The sequence below is a fragment of the Bactrocera oleae genome, chromosome 3 (assembly GCF_042242935.1).
Source record: "Bactrocera oleae isolate idBacOlea1 chromosome 3, idBacOlea1, whole genome shotgun sequence".
Classification (NCBI taxonomy): domain Eukaryota; kingdom Metazoa; phylum Arthropoda; class Insecta; order Diptera; family Tephritidae; genus Bactrocera; species Bactrocera oleae.
In genome coordinates, this window is record NC_091537.1 from 65,020,388 (window position 1) to 65,043,855 (window position 23,468).

General features: G+C 33.8%; 1 pseudogene; it reads right to left on the reverse strand.

Annotated features, from left to right (window-relative positions):
• Positions 1–7,028: 7,028 nt before the first annotated feature.
• Positions 7,029–11,829, reverse strand: LOC138856113 (uncharacterized; annotated as a pseudogene).
• Positions 11,830–23,468: the final 11,639 nt, after the last annotated feature.

The window sequence follows — 23,468 nt, forward strand, 5'->3', positions numbered from 1 at the left end:
CTGGCATCGACATGGCATTCAGACAGGAATTATTGGGCACGGATGCATATATATTGAAATGCTTGATAGTAAAGTGCTCAACAGCAAGAGTCCGTTCAAGTGTCCCATTTAGCGAAACACTTCGGCAAAGTTTGATGGCTGAAAGACCACCTGCAGTTCATTTCGCATATCGAGGTTCCTAACAATATATGTAAATACTCAATGCTTTTCAGGGTTTATCATAGATGTCAAATTTATATTGTTAGGAAAATTAAACCAAGACGCGCTAGAAAACTTTTTTTTATAAAATTAGGGTTAGTCAAGGGATAAATACCCATCCATCGGCTTACGTTACTCAATTCATAGTCGCTCGTCTTATCTCAATGAAAATATTGAGACGCAAATTTAATAATAAAGGCTCAAACTGCAAAGACGATGACGACCTGAATCTTGATTGGAATATCAGCGAGGAAGATCATAACTCCCTCGATGATTCCGAGCAATATGCCGTTGGTGTAGTTAACATTCCCGATGAGCACTTTGCAGAAACCGAAGAAAATACTGTGGAGCTTCAACTACAGCGTTATTACACTGGATACTCTATATACCAAAAACTTCTCTCCAAGTCCAGATGCGATACCTCTGCAAAAGAGCTGTTGCTCAGGGAAATTTAAATAAGCACCCCGAGTCTTAATACGCTCTAAAAACTGCAAAGATTGCTTCGATCTGCGACTTATCAATCCAACTGACAGAGAGTTGTCGGATGCAGATGAAGTGGTATAAAGAGCTATTCGGAAAATATGCGCGTTATTATGGAGTTCGAGAGCTCATCGAGGATGCCATAGCTGAAGCTAAAACCTTTTTCCGGAATGGTTTTTAGAAGCTGGTGAATGCTTGGACCACCGACGACAACTGTTAAAGTCTTTAGTAACAGTGTTGTTGCATAAAAATGAGAAATAGAGATTATGGTGCACTTATTTTAAACTAAAATTCCATTGATTGAACCTACATATGTAAACTGACGAGCAGAAGAACATATGCCATCGAATTATGTTGGCTGTTGATGCCAAACAAAGCATTTTTTTTATTTAGATGCACCAGGTGGGACCGGTAAAACATATTTGATATCTTTCATTCTTGCTAAACTACGGTCACAACAAAAAATTGCATTAGCAGTTGCATCATCAGGCATAGCTGCTACTTTGTTGGATGGTGGGCGGACAGCCCGTTCTGCTTTCAAGCTACCATTAGATATTCATAACAATCCAAATGCTCTCTCACTGGAAATCAGAGAGCAATTGCTAAAGGTCAAAACCTACTGAACTCAAGCTACTGTCAAAGTTCAGTAGGTCTGACGTTTAGCAATTGGTAAAAGAGGGACGGCGAATGGAGACATTTTTCATATTTTGCTCTTCATTTGTACCGGCCGTTATTACGAAGAATAACATAAGAAAAATAGCACACAGCTTGTGTACATGTAAGTATATTTTAATTTTTATTAGATAAATTTGCATTTACTTAATAATTTTTAACGTTATTTTACAGCCGAAATGCCAAAATCAAAGTGAGAATGGAGAAAGTGTGTTGCAGGCTGCAACGAGGAGGGACGAACTTACAATTTTCCATGTGAGGGAACGGATCTCGAACGGTGAGTACATCACAAAATAAATTAATTAAATAGTGCAAAAAGTGTGTTTAATATGTGATATATGATAAATAATTGTAAAAAGTGTTAAAAATTTCTTTCGATAGTTTTGGATATATTAAAATTTAGATAATTAATTTTTTGAAGCAACGACTGTGCGCATATCATTAATTATTTTGGATGTGATATTAACAATACAATTCAAATTGTAGTTCTGCGTATATTTAAGTGCGAAAGTGATAAAAACAAGTTTTCAATAATTGTAATAAGTGTTAAAATATCAGTTTCGATAATTTACGATTTATCTAAATTTCATTCTTAAATTAATTTATGTCGAAACGGCATTTATTTTTTTATTAAAATGAAAGTTTACGTGTTTTGCCATTTTTTGCACAATTATTATTATATATATTTTATAACTTGAGTATATTATGTTTTTTTTTCTTTTAATAGGCGTATATGTTGGCTCAGACGTTTAGGTGTTTCTGAAAGATTTAATTAAGAAACACCTAAACACATTTTTGCTTGTGAACGGCATTTTTCTTAAAAAAGGCGCCACGCAAAAAAATTGCGTCCAAGGGCCGTTCCCGACATTAATTTAATTGTTGAGCCTACATTTAACGCCTCAAATTCTTTTTTTGAAAACCCCATAGAACTGGGTTTTGAATATTTCGCTCCCCAAATAGAAGAATCTGCCTCAAATGCAAAAGCATCGAGGCAGCTCCTTCCGCTTTTATAAAGGGAAGATTGCGAAATAATTTAGAGCCTCTACCACTTTTTGAGGAGGAACTATTAAATAGTACTGATAAAGTCGAGCAAACAGGTAGGGGTCTGACAGCAGGGACAGATAGGAAGAAGAAATTCCGGGAAGAGAATAGGATTTTAAAAGTAAAATTAGATAAAAAAAAAGAACAGGAGAATAGAAGTATAAAGGCTCAATTGGTCCAAATGGCCACTGAATTATAAAGATGTAGAGAAAACTTAAGAAGTGGTTTATTTAGGAAAGAGTCAGATCCTCTTGAGATAGTTTTCAGCAAAGTTCCTCCTCTGTTAGGTGCTTGTTATACTCTCGCAACCTGTTGCTACAGAGTATAATAGTTTTGTTCACCTAACGGTTGTTTGTATCACCCAAAATTAATCGAGTTGGATATAGGGTTATATATATATAAATGATCAGGATGAAGAGACGAGTTGAATTCCGGGTGACTGTCTGTCCGTCCGTCCGTCTGTCCGTCCGTGCAAGCTGTAACTTGAGTAAAAATTGAGATATCTTTATGAAACTTGGTAGATATGTTTCTTGGTACCGTGAGACGGTTGGTATTGCAGATGGGCGTAATCGGACCACTGCCACGCCCACAAAACGCCATTAATCAAAAACAAATAAATTGCTATAACTAAGCTCCGCCATAAGATACAAGACTCTTATTTGTTATACAGAATCACAATAGGGAGGGGCATCTGCAGTTAAAATTTTTTTTTTAAAGTGGGTGTGGTCCCGCCTCTAATAGGTTTAGTGTGCATATCTATAACTATAACTTCTACCTACAGTGTGAAAAAAGTTTAAATCGGGTGGCAACTCCGCCCACTCCCCATATAACGGTACTGTTAAAAACTACTAAAAGTGCGATAAATCAAGCACTAAATACGCCAGAGACATTAAATTTTATCTCTGGGATATTATGAGATTACTTTATAGGAACGCGTTCAAAATTAGACAGTGGGCGTGGCACCGCCCACTTTTAGGTGAAAACCCATATCTTGGGATCTGCTTAACCAGTTTCAACAAAATTCGGTACATAACGTTATTTTCATATTTCTATGTTATAGTGCGAAAATGGGCGAAATCGGACTACAACCACGCCTATTTCCCATATAACACCATTTTTAATTCCATCTGATTCTTTCACTTTCCACTATGCATATCAAGCAACAATGATTATATCGGGGTAAAATTTTGCGTGAATAATACGTTCAAAGTATGCCACCTTGTGACCAAAAATGGTCTAAGTCGAACCAAAACTGTTCAAGCCCCTAAGTACTAAATATGTGGGCCCCAGTGCCTATAGTTGACCTTCTACCGAAAATATCAGCCAATCCACAAAGAAATCTCAAACGAGTATACCATTTGACTTTGCGAGAGTATAAAATGTTCGGTTACCTCCGAAATTAGCCCTTCCTTACTTGTATTCGAAGTAATTTTATAAATAGTAATCGCTGTAACCACGGTCGGCGTTAAGACAATTTTTTTAAAACAATAGCTTTGGGTGTATTTTTTTGTCGCCATTTGCTTATCGTCACTTAAAGGACCAGTTCGAATTTCCCTCCGAAAGTACTTTGGAAAATTTTGTTACCTACTGGCCTCGTTTCCCAGGTTGCACCCAAAGCAGCATAAAATCGTTAGAGATTAGGAGTAGAGGATTCTCTTTTGAACAAAAGTTCGTGTCCATTTCATGCGATGAAATGTCACTGAAATGTCATTTGCAGTATGATAGAAAATTTGATAGGATAATAGGTAATGAAGATTATGGCGATGAAAATCGCACTTCGAGATTAGCCACAACTGCAATGACCATAATGGTGCATGGTATAGGTGGGGGGCCTTGGTCCCACCCATTAGCTTCTTTTTTCGTGAAAGGAGCCTGCAAAGGGGATGTCCTCAAGAAATATATTCTTGAAGTCATTATTCAACTCCAAAATATAGGACTAATTCTTTGCCATTATGTGACCAGGGCACCAATTTTCAAAATTTTGCTAATTTGTTAGGTTTTTCAGCGTCACGGTCTTTTTTTAACGTTAATGGCAAGGAAATATAGTTTTTTTACGATAGCCCCCATTTAATAAAAAGTAGTCGTAACTGTTTACAAAATTTGAAAAATACGGTTTTCTTTAAAAATTGTCGCGTAAGTTGGTCGAATATTATTCATTTTTATGAAATCGACTCAAAGTCGAGTTATCGGTGTGCGCATAAGTTGACCGATTCTTATGTTTATCCCAATACCTTCCAAAAAATGAAGGTTAAATTTGCATCTCAGGTATTGAGTAATACGGTCGCTTCTGGTATGTTGTCCCTTTATAGCTCGGGACCTTTAAGTTCGAACAGTGGGAACTTTATTAATACCGCGGAATTCGTTTCTTTTTTTAATAAATTATTTGACATTTTTAATAGCAGTTTCGTTGAGGCTATTGTACCCACTAAAAAAGTGTTTGTAGGTTCCCCAGAACAGCTGAGTTTTTAGATGACGCCGAAAAAATTTTAAAAACTATTCGGGTCGTAGATGAGTTAGAAAACAACACAACCAATAATTTTAGTTTTTTAAAGGGATGGGTATTAAATATAAACAGTTTAAGACGGTTGTGGCGATTTTTGTCACACTCAGGATTTCAATACTTGAAGACGAGACGACTATGTCCGGACAGTTTGGAACATTTTTTTGGGCAGATTAGAAGGAGGTATTAGAGTAACGCCTTACATGTTCTCTAGTTTATTTAGGCAATCGTGGGGTTTACGTTATGTAAATATCGTAACAAAAGAAAACTGTGAGCTGCCTTTAGAACCTGATGCTACAGTAATTTCAGAACATAGCAATATTGTTCTACTTAATGTGTGCAATGATTACCTTTTAACCGTCTTTCTTGGCAGGATTTTCCAGGCTTACCACGGCCTGAACACTTCCTCATTAGATCAATTTCTTTAGATAGTACTTTAGAAATTAACTTTTTAAAAGAAAATGCTTTTTGCGGCTAAAATTTTCAAAATGCACTCATGCTCCCTTCCATTACCTTATTTAGGAGATGAAATTCCTTCGGACGAATTCATCTTCATATATCAAAATCAAATAGACAAATGCAATTTAGTGAAGCGGCCTCAGGAGTTTGTTGCATTTGTAAAAATCTTGGAAACAAAATTTTTAGAAGAATTCGATAGTAATTGTCATAAGATAGGAATAGGAGACATTCTTTTTAATAAAATGAAAGATGTTAGGCCCTTTTGTGTTGTGAAAATTGTGACCCGAAAATAGTTGTAGCCCTTTTCATTCGAATAAGAATTTATTTTGTAATTAAATTTTTAAATAAAGAACTTTCTGTCTCTAATTTTAAAAATAAAATTTTGTGTGTTTCACACCTATAGGTTTTTATATTTATTTTTAAGTGGTTACAATAAGGGAACTTAATATACAATATTATACCAAACAAATTTTTTAAACAGATAGGCTAGAACAAAGAGGCTCTAAAATTATAATGCGATTTTTTTTAAGTAAAATTAGAATTTGGGGTTTAAATGTAGGCATATGTATATATGTATATTTTTATATTACTAAATATTTTATTTTATCTGTGATATGAAGTGATATTGTTTTTGTTAATTTTATTTTATATGGATTTATCTGTGAATTGTTATCTTTTGTTTTTTTATACAAATAAATGTATAATGGGTGATATAGGCCTACTGGGGAACCGAGCACCCAAAAATAACTTCGGTAACGCTCCATTTTGCATACCTCCTGGGTGGTGTGGAAACTGCAAATTGGGTATTTTAATTTAAATGCCCAAAAATTATTATTTTGTCCGATCTGGCTACAATAGAAACTGTTATAAAAAAAACGCTAATTTTGAGGCGCTCTCACACTGGAAAGAGAGTGGCATCCCATTATCCCTGCCAGACATACTAAATAATGACTGGCTTAGTAATCGTGTAATTTTAGCAGCGTTGCATTGTTGATGTTGATCTTATTAACTACCAGATACAACAATTATTACCAGGTGATTTAATGTCATTCAAGTCTATTGATGCTACTATAGAAGAAAACGAGGCAGTGAATTCCCCAATCGAATTTTTAAATTCTTTAGATATATCAGGAATGCCATCACACAGTCTTCGATTGAAAATTGGATCACCGATTAGTCTACTGCGGAATTTAAACTCTTCTAAACTATGCAACGGTACACGTTTGATGATCAACAAAAAATTACTGGAAAAGTTATAGAAGCAACTATTTGGACAGGAAAGTTTAAAGGAGAAATCGTTTTGTTACCACATGATGATACCATCCGATTCTCCCATACCCTTTAAAAGACTACAGTACGTTTAGCTGTCGCGATGACTATAAATAAATCTCAAGGCCAAACAATGTCTATTTGCGGCTTAGACTTGGAAAATCCATGTTTCTCTCATGGGCAATTATACGTGGCCTGTTCACGAGTAGAAAGATCATCAAGTTTATTTGTATTAACAAAAGACCGATTGACCAAAAATATTGTACATCGATCGGCGCTTCATACACCAGCAACTGTGATTTTTTACAATTAAAGATATTTTTGGTATATATATAATATACATATATCAAATAAAAATATTTAAAGTATTTATTAATTAAATGTTATTAAAATGTTATGTTAATTTGTGTTAAATTTCGTCTTTTGCTAGCTCCAGATTGGCCAGCGGGTGATCCTGTACGGTTTGGTGGCGATCGGAAACTAATAAAAAAGAATAAAGGGAAGAAAAATCCTGTGTCCCGCTTTAATTGTATTTTAATAGTGCACTCACCACTGAACTTAATATAGCAAGAAAAAATGCAATTGTTACTTGTTAATTTGTATTTAATGTTAAAAGTTATTCTTGCTACTTTACATTTTACGATGATATTTGGAAGTCAAGGGGGCGAATCAGTATCCGGATGAAACGAAGTGACGTGCCGGATCGCCGTCGTAATCGAAAAGGTTTATATAACGAATTATTGTATATACGGTAGCCAGCAGGTTCGTATAACGAAAATGAATAAAGGCAGTAAGTAGGAACCGTGTTGACTGTCGTGTATAATCGAATGTGTAGGATCGCAGTAACAGCTGTTCAATAAGCGTATGTAGATTTAGCGATGATCCCATCTTTTTTATACTCTCGCAACCTGTTGCTACAGAGTATAATAGTTTTGTTCACCTAACGGTTGTTTGTATCACCTAAAACTAATCGAGTTAGATATAGGGTTATGTATATATAAATGATCAGATTGAAGAGACGAGTTGAAATCCGGGTGACTGTCTGTCCGTCCGTCCGTGCAAGCTGTAACTTGAGTAAAAATTGAGATATCTTTATGAAACTTGGTAGACATGTTTCTTGGTACAGTAAGACGGTTAGTATTGCAGATGGGCGTAATCGGACCACTGCCACGCCATTAATCAAAAACATTAATCAAAAACAAATAAATTGCCATAACTAAGCTCTTCAATAAGATACAAGACTGTTATTTGGTACACAGGATCACATTAGGGCGGGGCATCTGCAGTTAAAATTTTTTTTTTTAAAGTTGGCGTGGTCCCGCCTCTAATAGGTTTAATGTGCATATCTCCTAAACCGCTAATGCTATAATAACAAAATTCACTGGAAGCAAATGTTTTAAGCACTTCTATTGACGGTGTGAAAATAGCTGAAATCATGTAGCAACTCCGCCCACTCCCCATATAACGGTACTGTTAAAAACTACTAAAAGCGCGATAAATCAAGCACTAAACACGCCAGAGGCATTAAATTTTATCTCTAGGATGGTATGAGATGACTTTATAGGAACCGCGTTCAAAATTAGACAGTGGGCGTGGCACAGCCCACTTTTAGGTGAAAACCCATATCTTGGGATCTGCTTAACCGATTTACAGTTACGCAGAACTACAATTTGAATAGTATTATTAATATCACATCCAAAATAATTAATGATATGCGCACAGTCGTTGCTTCAAAAAATTAATTATCTAAATTTTAATATATCGAAAACTATCGAAAGAAATTTTTAACACTTTTTACAATTATATATCATATATCACATATTAAACACACTTTTTGCACTATTTAATTAATTTATTTTGTGATGTACTCACCGTTCGAGATCCGTTCCTTCACATGGAAAATTGTAAGTTCGTCCCTCCTCGTTGCAGCCTGCAACACACTTTCTCCATTTTCACTTTGATTTTGCATTTCGGCTGTAAAATAACGTTAAAAATTATTAAATAAATGCAAATTTATCTAATAAAAATTAAAATATACTTACCAGTTCACAAGCTGCGTGCTGTTTTTCTTTCGTTATTCTTCGTAATAACGGCCGTTACAAATGGAGAGTAAAAATTAAAAATGTCTCCATTCCCATTATAATTTTGTTGGATTTCAATCTGCCCGTCCTTCTTTTTCCAATTGCTAAACGTCAGACCTCCTGAACTTTGACAGTTGCTTGAGTTCAGGAAGTTTTGACGTTTAGCAATTGCGCTCTCATTTCCAGTGAGAGACGAGTTGAGCATCTCTTTATCTCTGATGTCTGGGAAGGCACTTTCTATTAGTTCATTTTTAATTTGAACGACAGTACACACATATCTGGCAATCTAACAGGGATAATGGGCTGCCCAACTCTTTCCAGTGTGAGAGCCAAAATAATAATATTTGGCATTTAAATTAAAATACCCAATTTGCAGTTTCCACACCACCCAGGAGGTATGCAAAATGGAGCGTTACCGAAGTTATTTTTGGGTGCTCGGTTCCCCAGTAGGCCTATATCACCCATTATACATTTATTTGTATAAAAAAACAAAAGATAACAATTCACAGATAAATCCATATAAAATAAAATTAACAAAAACAATATCACTTCATATCACAGATAAAATAAAATATTTAGTAATATAAAAATATACATATATACATATGCCTACATTTAAACCCCAAATTCTAATTTTACTTAAAAAAATTGCATTATAATTTTAGAGCCTCTTTGTTCTAGCCTATCTGTTTAAAAAATTTGTTTGGTATAATATTGTATATTAAGTTCCCTTATTGTAACCACTAAAAAATAAATATAAAAACCTATAGGTGTGAAACACACAAAATTTTATATTTAAAATTAGAGACAAAAAGTTCTGTATTTAAAAATTTTATTATAAAATAAATTCTTATACGAATGAAAAGGGTTATAACTATTTTCGGCTCACAATTTTCACAACACAAAAAGGGCCTAACATCTTTCATTTTATTAAAAAGAGTGTCTCCTATTTCTATCTTATGACAATTACTATCGAATTCTTCTAAAAATTTTGTTTCCAAGCTTTTTACAAATGCAACAAACTCCTGAGGCCGCTTCACTAAATTGCATTTGTCTATTTGATTTTGATATATGAAGATTAATTCGTCCGAAGGAATTTCATCTCCTAAATAAGGTAATGGAAGGGAGCATGAGTGCATTTTGAAAATTTTAGCCGCAAAACGCATTTTCTTTTAAAAAGTTAATTTCTAAAGTACTATCTAAAGAAATTGATCTAATGAGGAAGTGTTCAGGCCGTGGTAAGCCTGGAAAATCCTGCCAAGAAAGACGGTTAAAAGGTAATCATTGCACACATTAAGTAGAACAATATTGCTATGTTCTGAAATTACTGTAGCATCAGGTTCTAAAGGCAGCTCACAGTTTCCTTTTGTTACGATATTTACATAACGTAAACCCCACGATTGCCTAAATAAACTAGAGAACATGTAAGGCGTTACTCTAATACCTCCTTCTAATCTGCCCAAAAAAATGTTCCAAACTGTCCGGACATAGTCGTCTCGTCTTTAAGTATTGAAATCCTGAGTGTGACAAAAATCGCCACAACCGTCTTAAACTGTTTATATTTAATACCCATCCCTTTAAAAAACTAAAATTATTGGTTGTATTGTTTTCTAACTCATCTACGACCCGAATAGTTTTTAAAATTTTTTCGGCCTCATCTAAAAACTCTAACTGTTTTGGGGAACCTACAAACACTTTTTAAGTGGGTACAATAGCCTCAACGAAACTGCTTTTAAAAATGTCAAATAATTTATTAAAAAAAGAAACGAATTCCGCAGTATTAATAAAGCTCCCACTGTTCGAGCTTAAAGCTCCCGAGCTATAAAGGGACAACATACCGGAAGCAACCGTATTACTCAATACCTGAGATGCAAATTTAACCTTAATTTTTTGGAAGGTATTGGGATAAATATGAGCATCGGTTAATTTATGCGCACACCAATAACTCGACTTCATAAAAACTAATAATATCCGACCAACTTACGCGACAATTTTTAAAGAAACCCGTATTTTGCAAATTCTGTAAACAGTTACGACTACTTTTTATTAAATGGGGGCTATCGTAAAAAAAAATATATTTCCTTGCCATTAACATTAAAGAAAGGCCGTGACGCTAAAACACCCAACAAATTATCAAAATTTTGAAAATTGGTGCCCTGGTCGCATACAAAATGGCAAGGAATTGCAGTTGTGGCTAATCTCGAAGTGCGATTTTCATCTCCATAATCTTCAATACCTATTCTCCTATCGAATTTTCTATCATACTGCAAATGACATTTCAGTGACATTTCATCGCATGAAATCGACACGAACTTTTGTTCAAAAAAAAATCCCCTACTCCTAATCTCTAACGATTTTATGCTTCTTTGGGTGCAACCTGGGAAACGAGGCCAGTCGGTAACAAAATTTTCCAAAGTACTTTCGGAGGGAAAATCTAACTGGTCCTTTAAGTGATGATAAGCAACTGGCGACAAAAAAAATACACCCAAAGCTATCGTTTTAAAAAAAATTGTCATAACGCCGACCGTGGTTACGGCGATTACTATTTATAAAACTACTTCTAATACAAGCACCTAACTGAGGAGGAACTTTGCTGAAAACTATTTCAAGAGGATCTGACTCTTTCCTAAATGAACTACTTCTTAACATTTCCCTACATCTTTCTAATTCAGTGGCCATTTGGACCAATTGAGCCTTTCAATTTCTATTCTCCTGTTCTTTTTCATCTAATTTTACTTTTAAAATCCTATTCTCTTCCCTTAATTTCTTCTTCCTATCTGTCCATGCTGTCAGACCCCTACCTGTTTGCGCGGCTTTATCGGTACTATTTAATAGTTCCTCCTCAAGAAGTGGAAGAGGCTCTAAAATTATTTCGCAAACTTCCCTTTCTAAAAGCGGAAGAAGCTGCCTCGCTGCACCGTTTGCATTTGAGGCAGATTCTTACATTTGGGCAGCGAAATCTTCAAAACCCAGTTCTATGGGGTTTTCAAAAAAAGAATTTGAGGCGTTAAATGTAGGCTCAACAATTAAATTAATGTCGGGAACGGCCCTCGGACGCAATTTTTTTGCGTGGCGAATTTTTGGAAAAATGTCGTTCACAAGCAAAAATGTGTTTAGGTGTTTCTTCATTAAATCTTTCAGAAACACTTAAACGTCTGAGCCAACATTTACGCCTATTGAAAGAAAAAAAATTATATACGTAAGTTATAAAATAATATAATATAATATAAAATATATATAATTATAATAGTGCAAAAAATGGCAAAACACGTAAACTTTTATTTTAATAAAGACGTACCGATATTTAATTTAGTTAGTTATTTTATAATTATCATAAATATTCAACGATAAGTCGTTACTTCAAAATAATTTAAGATTTAAATTTAGATAAATCGTAAACTATCGAAACTCATATTTTAACACTTGTTACAATTATTTAAAACTTTTTTGATCACTTTTGCACTTAAATATATTCAGAACTACAATTTAAATTGTATTATTAATAGCACATCCAAAATAATTAATGATATGCGCACAGTCGTTACTTCAAAAAATTAATTTTCTAAATTTTAATATATCGAAAATTATCGAATTATATTTTAACACTTTTTACAATTATTAAACTTTTTTAAACACTTTTGGGAATATTATCACACATTTAACACACTTTTTGCACTATTCAATTAACTGATTTTTTGATTTACTCACCGTTCGAGATCCGGTCCCTCATTCGGAAAATTGAATACACGTCCTTCCTCGCTGCAGCCAGCAACACACTTCTTCCAATTCACTTTTGGCATTTCGGCTGTAAAATAATGTTAAAAATTATTAAATAAATGCTAATTTATCTAATAAAAATTAAAATTTACTTACATGTACACAAGCTGCATGCTATTTTTCTTGTTATTCTTTGTAATAACGGCCGTTACAAATGAAGAGCAAAATATGAAAAATGTCTTCATTCGAATAACAATTTTGCAGGATTTCAATCTGGCCGTCCCTCTTTTACCAATTGCTAAACGTCAGACCTACTGAACTTTGACAGTTGCTTGAGTTCTGTAGGTTTTGACGTTTAGCAATTGCTCTATGATTTCCAGTGAGAGACGAGTTGGGCATCTCTTTATATCTGAATCTAATATGTTGCGTATCTTGTTGAAATTCTATTTCACCGTTTTAAAGATTCCGTAATTGCTTAGAATATTGTTGTGCTGTTTGGTCATTTTGGAGTTGTACTTGCATATTTTTAGTCGGTCTGAGTGCTTCAACATTTCTCCATAAAATTTATTGTTTAAGACATGCATTAATTTCATCTGCAAAAGTAGAGCAATGAATAACTGGCAACGTTTGCCGAAAATCACCAGATAATAGTAAAAGAGTACCACTGAAAAGTCTGCCACTATTGTTTAAATCTTCTATATTTCTATTTAATGCTTCGAGCGAATGCTTATGAGCCATAGTACACTTATCCCAAATTATGATCGAGGTCTTCCGTAACACTGCTACCATTCCGCTTCTTTTATTGATGTTCCACAAAGCATTTGGATTGTTATGAATATCTAATGGTAGCTTGAAAGCAGAATGGGCTGTCCGCCCACCATCCAACAAAGTAGCAGCTATGCCTGATGATGCAACTGCTAATGCAATTTTTTGTTGTGACCGTAGTTTAGCAAGAATGAAAGATATCAAATATGTTTTACCGGTCCCACCTGGTGCATCTAAATAAAAAAAACGCTTTGTTTGGCATCAACAGCCAACATAATTCGATGGCATATGTTCTTCTGCTCGTCAGTTTACATATGTAGGTTCAATCAATGGAATTTTAGTTTAAAATAAGTGCACCATAATCTCTATTTCTCATTTTTATGCAACAACACTGTTACTAAAGACTTTAACAGTTGTCGTCGGTGGTCCAAGCATTCACCAGCTTCTAAAAACCATTCCGAAAAAAGGTTTTAGCTTTAGCTATGGCATCCTTGATGAGCTCTCGAACTCCATAATAACGCGCATATTTTCCGAATAGCTCTTTATACCACTTCATCTGCATCCAACAAATTTCGAAGGCTCTATCAGTCGGATTGAAAAGTCGCTGATCGGTGCAATATTTGCAGTTTTTAGAGCGTATTAAAGACTCGGAGTGCTTATTTATATTTCCTTGAGCAACAGCTCTTTTGCACAGGTATCGCATCTGGACTTGGAGAGAAGTTTTTGGTATATAGAGTATCCAGTGTAATAACGCTGTACTTGAAGCTCCACAGTATTTTCTTCGGTTTCTGCAAAGTGCTCATCGGGAATGTTAACTACACCAACGGCATATTGCTCGGAATCATCGAGGGAGTTATGATCTTCCTCGCTGATATTCCAATCAAGATTCAGGTCGTCATCGTCTTTGCAGTTTGAGCTTTATTAAATCTGCAGCATTGAGTATTTACATATATTGTTAGGAACCTCGATATGCGAAATGAACTGCAGGTGGTCCTTCAGCCATCAAACTTTGCCGAAGTGTTTCGCTAAATGGGACACTTGAACGGCCTCTTGCTGTTGAGCACTTTACTATCAAGCATTTCAATATATATGCATCCGTGCCCAATAATCCCTGTCTGAATGCCACGTCGATGCCAGCTGCTACTGAATTGTTTAACACCTGTGTAGTTCTAGAAACGCTCATTTATCTCGAAGTTATTGGGATATATGTGGGAGGATGTCAACTTCGGACATATTTTAAAATGATGACTCGCACTATCGATTGCATACAGCTTCCTTATAACCTCAAAGCTAGCTGCACCATCGATAGCTTTTAAGTCGAGCTTTAATAAATTATTCATAACCGAATTAATCGAATGACAATAGTCATATAGAAAATGAACTTTTTTGCCATTGATTACAAAATATGGTCCGAATTTTATAACATTTAAATTTCCATAAAATCGGACGTTCATCGAACCCTGATCACAAATTATCGCTTTTACATTGAGTCCTATCATTTCCAAGACTTCAGTGTTTTTCTTCAAAATAACTTCTTAATCTACTGCGGACAGCCCTCCTTTTGTCACATAATACGAAATTACGTATTTCCAATTAGCTGCTATACCTTTCGCCATGAAAAAACCGCATTTGTCGGCAATATTTAATTCCGTATTGCCGCCTCCCGTTATCAACGAAACCATCGATGACATCCTTACTTTTGTTGTAAACGAGATATTTATTGAAATTTCATCGAATATTATAACACAGATCCGTTCGTGTTCGGACATTTCCCCAACAAGAGCTTTTAAATTACCTATAACCCTAGAATCAATCCCTGCCATAATATATCTAATTGGGCGAAATCGCAGTCGACATTTTTTATGTGGCAGCGCAAGCTGAAGATCATCCATCAAGAAGTTATGTGCCTTCGTTAACATATAATTAATATTTTGAGCTAAATTTGTTTGTTCTTTAGTTTATATATTGATTGTACGGACAATCATTTTGGAAAAATTTATTGCATCCTCAGTAGAATTTTTGGATGCAATAATTGTTCTATTCTCTAATTCAAATACTTTTTGTTTCAAAATCCTATTATCATGCCTGAGCGCATTCATGCGTTCATTTTGTTTAAGGGGGTTCTGCTGATAAGCCCGAGCGCAATATTCTATCTTGTTTACGCTTCATCTGGAGATTCGAATATAATTCGAATTCCTTAAAGCTTAAATGTTCCCTCCCTAGGACTCTGTTCAACGAAAAGCTACTGTAACTACCTGCATTTTCATAACATAATTTATGCTTTGGGATAGCTCCTTCCTTAAGTCTATTATTTGTGACAAAATTCGCGTCAAAATTACAGTCACAAATAAATAACTTTTTACGGTCGGAGTATGTTGCACTCATTTGTAATGCTAAAACACAGCTGTTGAAGGCAATCTCATCTACGCAGAATGAAAAAAGGATTTTTTTTCATCCGTTGGACATTATTCAACGCAGCATTTTCCTTTTCCCGTTTTCAATTGGGGAACAGGATCAATCGAATTTCCTATCATATATATATATTATATATTTAATAATTGTATTAACATAATTTATATTTAAGATAATAATTCTCTTAATAACAATGATATAATATATACACTAGGTAGAAAAAGTCTCCGCTCACTAGGTACAAAATCTTTTAAACCAAAATAAAAGTTTGACCAATTAAGAGATTAAAAAAATACTTTTTTTGTGTTGATTTGCGTTAAAATACTTTTTTTGCACAAAAAGCGAAAGTTTGTTGGTGCATAAACTTTTGTCTTTAACAGTAAATACTTGGGTATGTACATTTGATTCCAACATTGAAATTCCATTTTTTTTCTTTTATATTTGGATGCAATTTCAAACCAATTCACAACTTATTTGCAGTTATTGGATTTTCTCTTCATTTATTTTGGCGCAATTTCAGACCAAATATTTGCTGCATTTCTATTTTGGCCGTTAAAATATAACCAATCAGGTTCATACTCTCTTTCGTCAGATTCTATCATACGATTGAATATTCATATCAATAGAATATTCACATACATACAAACATACAAACATTAGACTATTTAAATAAGATGTAATCTGTAGTGCTGCTTGTATAGCACAATTCTTTATTGCAACATCAAATATTTTGCCTAAGTTCAAATTCTATCCTATTATTAAACTTTTTTTATTAAATGATATTTTAATTCTATTTTCATTACTATTTCCCTCATTACTTACATTTTCTTTTCATATGTCAATTATTTTACTTTTTATTATTTTAATTTTTGTTCATGCGCATACCAAAGAACATCTGATAATGTACCATAGTTACAATAAATTCGTTTGTGTATTTGTGCTCTTGATTTTTCAAAAAGTCTTTTATCATAGTTTGTCGCAACTTTCTTTTATAATAAAACAAGTGAGGAAGAGCTAAGTTCGGGTATAACCGAACATTTTATATGTTTTTTTACATTCAAAAATATGATTGAATAGATTACAATGAAAATTGATATTTCATTAAGTTAAATAATAGGTTAAAGACTTAGTTTTATTGATATATTTGACTTCACGTGAGCTAAAATTATATAAAATAAATAAATATGATAAACCATTTATATTTTAATGTATTTATAATATACATATTTATATAATATAATTAGGATACGACGAAGCACGCAGGTATTTGTGGACGGGTCCACTACCTTGGAGAAGATACGCATTAGCAGTTGCGTATCTAGACAGGCGACGCTGTTCGAAACTAAATCGTAGCTCATCTAGTACTGACTCTGATTGGGTGTGCCCGCCCGTCACTGTCACTTATGAACGTCCTAAGATAGCTGTAGGAGATAGAGAGGACGACATGATATTGAGGAAATGTGTAGAATATTTCATTTACAGGAAAAAATATTAGGATTAGGGCCATAAAACAACGACGTAGGCTCTGCATTAGACAGCCGCGAACGATTTACTCGATCCGCACGTTTTTATCAAAGTAATGCACTCAAACTAAATAAAAAGATCAAAGAGTTAAAGGGGGTTATTAAACAATAAGAAACACAATATAAAGAATTTGAAGAACATGCAATAGTGGCGGATGATACTTCAAGCCCTGTGCTGTAACATTCGTTGGGATAATCGTCAGAAAACGCACTTTCTTTAGGGACAATAAAGGGCATTGTCATAAAATATTAACAACATGTGCATTAAATCGTACCGTTTCAAGCGTGACGATTTAGGTTTCGTTTTACCAAGCAGAGTTTCCGGTTGAGGTGGCACATATTTTGTTATAAGATGAAATTATCATAAAGTCCGACATAACTTATAATCGAGTTAGGGATACTATTAATATGTTAGTAGATTACGGGGAAGCCCATCAACAAAAATATCGCAGCACTGAAGTCGATTGGCCTTAACGTAAAGGCTTTAATCTGCGATCATGGGGGACCAATCTCTTCAATTTATGTGATTTAATAGTCAGTTTTAATGTTATATAATCTCTTCAATTTATGTGATTTAATAGTCAGTTTTAATGTTATATAAAAACTGTACTCTATCGATCAGAGTGCCACATACATATGTATGTTTATCTCGGCGTCTTTGAAAAAATGTCAGTTAAACATGCAACGTAAATTCTAAGTAATTCGAACGCGGCTGGCACAGAAATGGCCTATAGCCAAAATGTATTCGGCTTTAACGAATATTTAATAAAATAGTGTAAAGCCTACGCAATTATTTGTGAAGAGAATGAACAATCTCTTCGATGATTTTAACTGCAAAAATTGTTCATTAAATACACACATTTAAAAAATGATTCCGGGAAGGTCTAACGCCTCTATGATCACATACAGTTCCCGAATGGTAAGTGCGTGAAATGTATTGACGGTTTCTGTAAAACACTGATAATGATTTTCAATGAGCTATTTAGGGATCAAAAGGAATTAATATATATATGTACATATTCCGTGGGAAATTTAATCAGGATGGGTTGGAAATATTTTTTATAAAGTCCGAGCCAGTCAGGGTATGATCCATCTCCCTGCCCTTGAAATTCAATATATAGTAGGGCGATTAATATCGATAAAAATTTAAAGCAGAATTTCGAAAATAAGGGTGCTGATTGTGAAAGTGATGACGATGTAAATTTAGATTGGAACCTTGGCCCCGAAGATTGTCATCCAGATGTGCAGGAAATTTGGAAAACTTAGTTACTTCAGACGATAAATGCGCTAAGGCAATGACAAAGGCACAGATTGATTAACGAACATTTTACTTTCGGGTGCGTAATGAATTAACAAAATGAAAAAATATTTACGTTTTTTTTTAGGTGGTTTTTATTCTATTTACAGGTTTTCAACTTGTTTTCTACTTTCAGTTTTATTTTATAATATTTGCAGGTTTTTGTTATTTTTAAGCTATTCTATAGCATCTATCGCGGGCTTTGAGCGTGGAGACTGAATCAAGAAATTCCGTAACGGAAATAAACCTAACACGATCACAAAGTATGCGCAAAATTTTTGCATATTTTTAAGCGTATTTTCGCATATCTCAAGCGGAACAAGTCAATTGAAGATACAGCAGGGTGATTCAAAAATTATAATATATAGCTTTCTTTGCGGGATTTGAACACAGCGACTGAATCAAGAAATTTCGTAACGGAAATAAACCTAACACTCGTAATTTTTATATATTTGTCCACATGCAACATATGTATGTAAATATGTACACTAATTGATTTACGCGAAATGTTTAGGTATGAGCATGCATATAAGTACTTATATTGACGCAGATTTTACGAGCCAATAAAAAATATTTTAGATTTGTAAAATATTTTAAGTCGACATGTTGCCATTTTTGTCACTTTTTCTGTGTTTGCGGGTTTGCGGGGTTGACACTTTTCCATTCAAGAAGGAATATCAGAAAGTTGTTCAATTTATGATTTTAAGTTTTTGCCATCGTCGCGAAAAGACGCATGGTCGGCGTTAGAATATTGTCCCAGGCTTTCGGGGATCAAATGGTTATGGGCGAATAGAGGGAGCATATATATAGATATAGCCGCAGAAAACTTATATTTAGTTTTCGAGATATTTAGGTTTAAAGTGGAAACTTTTATCTATTTAAAGTTCGTATTTTTTCGTTTTAGAATGACTTATACACTTATAACTTTCATTTTTATATCCACTTACACTTCACTAATTCGTTTTTACACATTTTTTATATTATGTCATCCAAAAATAGCTTTATTTCAATATTTTAATTATTCTTCAATTTTTGTAATTTTCACAATAACAAAAGGGTTATAATTGTAAAATAACCAGTGTTGGCATATTAATTTATTTTGCAAACAAAGAAAAATATAGAAGAGAGATTATACCCTAAATACAGGAATCATTGTTGATGGACCCTAATAAATCTTTTACTTTCCTTCTCTTGATAACCCCTGGTGTTGGACCGACCAGAGTTATTTTTTTGAAGCGCCGCAGAAGGCCGCCAATGCAAAAAGGAGTTCTACGCGAAAAAGTAATATTGTCATAGAGGTATAACATAATCCTTAACATCAATGCTCTCCAACGGATATTACTACTATTACTTTTGAAGGAAAGTACCGTTGCATTTTCTCCATTTGCTATTTTTTTCATATATGGCAAATAAAATTCAAACGCGTTTAGTGAAAACTGTGTAAAACGATGTATTATTTGTGTTAAAAGAGTTATTATTCAAGTTTTAATTGAAGAATAATCAACCAGCCGTGGCGTGCTGCGCAGAAGTAATGTACTGGCGGAGTTGAAGGGAATGTGGAACATGAGGAAAGTATTTCAAACTTTCGAAACAAGGCAGAGGAATCATAATTGATTCTTCCTTTGCTGAAGAGCAAGGGTTCATACAAACCAAAAAGATATGAAGGAGGAATAGTACCGTCGGAACATTTAGATGCCGAAAAGGATCATGCCGTACGCGTTCGGCAATATCTAGGTCTAAAGGTACTTGGTTCGAGAACGCTAAAATACCCTTAAACCAGATATTTTATCTAATGTTTTGCTTCTCGTCGCATTGGTCGCATGAGGAGGTGCGTAAAATTAGCATTATCAGAAACCGATTTTCTAGCGCTACCATATGCGACTGGTATAACTTCTGTCGCGAAGCTGTAGTATTTTACCAAGTGCACCATCAGGAGAAGTTGGGAAAAATTGGTGGCCCTGGGAAAAAAGTTCAGATTGATGAAAGCAAATTTGGAAAAAGGAAATATATAAAAGGTAATATTAAAAATAAACAATAATGCATAATTACTAATATACCTTACATACATACATACAAGCAATAAAAAAAATTTGTTTTATTTTATTAAATAATTATTTAATTAATTATTTTTCTAGGTTTTGGATTCCTGTAATTGGGGTATTCATGGGTTTTCATTTCTTTCATTTCATTTACAAAAGATGTAGAACCAGGTAACACTGGTTATTTGACATTTTGCAACCCTTTTGTTATTGTCAAAATTACTAAAATTGAAGAATAATTTAAATGTAGAAATAAAGCCATTTTTGGATGATATAATATTATATAAAAAGAATGTGTAAAAACGTATTAGTGAAGTGTTAGTGGATATAAAAGTGAAAATATAATTTTATAATTCATTCTAAAACGAAAAAATACGTACTTTAAATAGTCGAAATTTTCAACTTTAAACCTAAATATCTCGAAAACTATAAGCTTCCCGCGGCTATATCTATATTTATTCCTCCTCTATCCGCCCATACCCATTTTATTCCCGAAAGCCTCGGACAGTATTCTAAAGTTTTCCCAAGACGTTTGTAGGCAAACAGATGTTCAAGGAGTACGCGTAAAATTTCTGTATAAAGCCTTTTAAATATGAATAAACAAGGTGCATTTATTGATGAAGAAAATTATAAAAAAATAGTGGAAGAAAATGAGTGAGTACTCTATATATGTATGTACATACATTTATTAAGCTAGTGCATAGCTTTCAATGAAGGCTTTGAGCGCGAGGACTGAATCTAGAAATTCCGTAACGGAAATAAACCAAACAGGATCACAAAGTATGCGCAAAATATTTGTATACTTTCAGGCGCATTTTCGCATATCTCAAGCGATACAAATCAATTGCAGAGCAGCTTGAATCCAAACAAATAATATTTAAGATACAGTTTCTTATGGCAAATAGAAATATAGAATTTAATTAATAAAAAATAAAGTATTCAATATTCAATTACGACGAAGGAATCCATCATCCCTTAGTGTGGCGGAGACTCCTTCGGCAATAGTCGAGCAAGCACCTGCTATTAGCAAGTTATATATGCTAAGCTGTCAAAAGAAAGAAACGGGAATTCAGAAATATCAATGGAAATTTTTGAAAGAGACTTGAGTAGTACTTCTTTGATACCAACTGTGAACGTGAAAACTGCGACAATTACTTCAGGTGGTGAACAATTAAAACGACTTTCAGAAACTGTAAGGAGAAATATAAGAGTGAAGGATTCCGCGAATATACAAAAAAGCCACAGCTTTTGCATTCCATCCCAAAACGGACACTTCTTTCAAACACGATGTTGCCTGAAAAATATAATGAAACACGGAAAAAAAACTTCATGACATTTAGGAAAATATTTCACACATGTCTGTAACAACATATACATATGTGGACATCTTACCATCGTAAAGGGGAAGTAGAGAAAGAATCAGCTGATCGATGTAAACAAAGCACAGCTGAGAGTGGTCCATGGAGCAACGTCAAGTCCGCCTAGGGTTTGAGTTTCTATTGACAGCCAAGATGGCTGACTTTTAACCGGAAAATTGTTGCATCTTGCTATTTTCTTTTAATTTATGAAAAAGTTGTCCAAAACATATTAATTATATGTAAGACTTTAATATGTTTTCAAAATAAAATCAGTTTATTTTAATATACATACATATGTTCTTAAAGGAGCGGCTATTATTGGTAAATTAATAAATATTCACAACAGAAAAATGTAAGGTGCAATTAAGCAACCATGTCAAATAACGGGATGCAGGAAATGCTTATTCAACGGAACTGAAGGCAAGGTTTATAAATTTGCAAAACAATCTTCGTAAAATAACGAATATTATTAAAAATATTAAATAATGCTCCTGATAAAACTGAGCACGCAAGAATTTTTGTTAATAAGCAGGTGTGTATTAGTGCACATAAAGAATAAAATTATTTTTTTTCCAGAGGAAACCTGTAGAAAATTATAAACCTATTTAAACCCGCCTACAATGTGCATGATATTTATATCGGGATCGGCTTTAGTTTAGCATCCCACGATTTCAGGGTTAAGAGAGGTATGGTTGGAAAGAGGAGATTCTCCAGATCACGAATTCGGCCGCCGGAAACTTATAGTTTTCGAGATAGTTGCATTTTAAGTTGAAAATTTCACAAATTTTATTTTACAATTTCTCAATTTATGGTTAACTTTTCTTTTATTTTATGCATTTATTATACACTAACACTTCACTACAATTTTGCTACATATTTATTTTATATTAAATATTTGCTTTAAATAAGCATTTTATTTTTACACAATTTTTGTTATATAAACCATAACAAATGGCTTCCATGTTGACAGCTAACAAGTGCTGCCATGTCTATTATATATATACATACTGTCAGCGTCAAAAGAAAGTGTACACCATTTTCTCATACATTTCAGTCTTTATCTCAGTATAAAAATATCTAAAAATTTTCAAATAAATTATCATTTATGAATGACTAAATATTGTTCTTACAAAAAATTAACAGCAATCCAAAAAAAATCCATAAATACAAACACAATGCGAACAAAATCAAATATTCTCAGTATTTCACGCGTCAAAACAAAGTGTACAGTTACGGTAATAGGCCTCGCATACTTATTTTACGCAAAAAAATATATCGTTATCCATAGTTCTTTCTTTGTAATTGCTTCATTCTAATGTTATTTAGTATCCTTGTGTAGATAGAATTTTATTTGCGTTTGGAAATTTGCCAAGAGGACATCAATTTGACAGTGGGTAAGCAAACTTCATTGGATGTAAGAAAATTAGTGATCAATTTTAGGAAAGACGGAGAATTTTTCCGCGAAATTGCTTCGATAATTGGAAGAAGCCATAACACAGTGAAAAAAATTATTGATAAGCAAAAAAAGTTTGGAGAATTAGAAGATCCGACACGTTCGGGTAGGCCAAAGCGGCTCAGTGATACAGAAATGCGATCAGTTGTGAGAGCTAAAGATAGATCCAACTGTCAGTGCCGTAAAATTGTCTGAGGAAATGTC